Source organism: Peromyscus leucopus, unplaced genomic scaffold (assembly GCF_004664715.2).
Source record: "Peromyscus leucopus breed LL Stock unplaced genomic scaffold, UCI_PerLeu_2.1 scaffold_40, whole genome shotgun sequence".
NCBI lineage: Eukaryota > Metazoa > Chordata > Mammalia > Rodentia > Cricetidae > Peromyscus > Peromyscus leucopus.
In genome coordinates, this window is record NW_023505288.1 from 2,506 (window position 1) to 5,010 (window position 2,505).

Here is a 2,505-nt window from a genome sequence, read left to right on the forward strand (position 1 = left end):
CTTAAAGACACATTTGGCCTGATGCCATATTCTGGTTTTAATATCCCCTTCCCAATGCTTGACCTCCCAAGTACTCCAAAACGGCTGAAGAAGAGGATTTTGCTCAATTGCTGGGCAGCCTTTGGAGCCTCTGTGGGAAATTGTTTTTTGCTCATCCTGGAGTGACTGGTGTAAATGGGGTCTGTTGGGAGTCCTGAAGGAAGCTGGCTAAGCCCGAGCTCACCTGAAGTGGACCATTCATATACATGTGCATGAGACTAACTGGAGTGAACATTTCAGACGTTCAGAAACACTGAGCGCTTTTAAAACAGTCATTTAAGTAATGTTGTCGAAAGTTTCTATCCCTAGACTGCTGCGCTCATGGTTTCTTTAAAGGCATCCCATTTCACTCCCAAACCATCAACATTGGCACAGCCTTAGCAATTTCATGACTTCAAAACTGTTGAGCAAGAAAAGGAAGTAATTGTGAATCTATTTTCTACACACAGAGGAGACTTGGCAAATCATTTGTATTCTGAATCCCTTAAATGAGATTTCCACAACTCCATCCATTTATCCGAAAACACCATGCGCCTCTTTTAAATTTAAATATCTAACACTACGTTGGTGCTGAGTCCACAAGGAAAGTCCATCCCACGGAGCATCCATGAATGCAGTAGTTGGGGATTCGCGGCACACCCCTCACTAGTCAAGGCACCAGGAGCTCGGCGAGCGAGCGCAGGGATCGCTGGCCTCCAGGTCTCGAGGGGTGGTGGCGCCCCCACGCCCTGTTCTTGCACAGCCGGCTAGACACACTTCCTATGCTATCAGCACCCCCTCAGAGCGCTGCCAAAGGGAGGCGGGTGACATCACCCAGCCCCAGCGTCTCCAGCGCAGCCCGAGACCTGCTCTGGGGGTTGGAAAGAGCGCTAGCTCCCAGGTGCCGGTGGGGACTGGACCCTAGGCAGGGGACAGCATCCCTGACCCCCACCCTCCCCATAGTGCAGGAAGAGATGGCCCAGTCCCGGGTCTTGGCACCCTCCAAGAGCCACTCAAGTACGGCATGCTGAAGCGGCCCCTCACCTTCTCCTCCGTCCAGGGATGGGTGTCGGGACTCTGGGTCCCGGCTGTCAGAGACAAGACAGCCGCCAGCAGCAGCAGCAGCAGCAGCAGCAGTGGAGGGTGCCACGACGCGCCGGCTGTCGCCGCCTGCCATCTCTGCAAGAGTGTGTGGGCGCGGATTCCCGGGCCGCCGGCGGTCACGAGCCCGGGAACGCGCGCCGGTCGCCTTCCCCCTTCTCCACCCTTGGGTTGACTGTGCCCGCCTCCCATCGCCTCCGGTGCCTCCCGCTGCGCTGCGCCGCAGAAGCCAGCAGCAGCCCTCGCCCCCACCCCCAGACGCCAGCAGGCCAGGGACTGGGCTGCCCGGGTGACACGAGCTTCGGAATCCAAGGAACAAAGAAGGCCACTTCCTTATCTTGGAGAGGATGAAAGGAAGAGCATAGGAAAGCCTTTTCTGTGATTCCCCAGCGCCGAGGGAGTAATAGAAAGGAAAGGAGTTTTAACGGGCCCTGGGGCTGTCAGTGGTTTGGGCATCTCTTCACAGAGTCGGTATTTGTGCAATGCTCTGTACCAGGCACCGTCCCAGGTTCCTTCTAGGCGCCCTATCTGATCTGCTCGCCCCATTCAACACTTGTGGAAACTGGGACTCCCTGGAGAAAGCCTGGGGTGGAAGCCCCCAGGAAACGTGTTTCCTCCAGAAGCTACTACCATTTCCATCTTGTGTGTCTTTTCCCCGCAAATAGGAACCGTTCCTTTAAGAGACAGACCACCGTATCCCCAAATTGACAAGCAAGGCTGAAGTAATTACTGAAATATAAGAGATTTAAAATATTATAGTGGCTCCGAAGGCAATTACTTCTAATGACTGTCTCCAAAAGAAAAGGCCTAAGTCAATTTTAGGTGGCCCTCTACTTCCGCAGTGTCTACATCGGGCATTCAACTAACCACAATTCGAAAATAATGGGGTTTTTTTTTGGGGGGGGGTGTTATTGTTTGTTTTGTTTTTGAGACAAGGTTTCTCTGTGTAACAGCTCTGACTGTTCTGGAAGTCACGCTGTAGACCAGGCTGGCCTCAAACTTACAAAGAGCCATCTGCCTCTTCCTCCTGAGTGCTGCGGCTGTGGCCACCACCACTACCACCCCACCCCCTCACCCCAGCAAATATCGGGGTTTGTATCTGCACTGTATGTGAACAGCCCCCCATATTCCTTAAAGAATGTAATACTTATTTGCCTGGCATTAACTGTTATAGCAAGCTTTGGCTGATTTAAAGTCTATGGAAGGATTCCGTTTTATATGCAAAGGTTATGCCATTTGAATGCAAGGGATTGCACATCTGTGGATTAGGATATATAGAGAGTAATTCTAGAAGCAATCGCCTGCAGACACTGTTGGGGGGTGATTTTTTTTCTTCATAAGTCATTATTATCCAGATACTCCATTTTAAATATAAAAACAAACAAG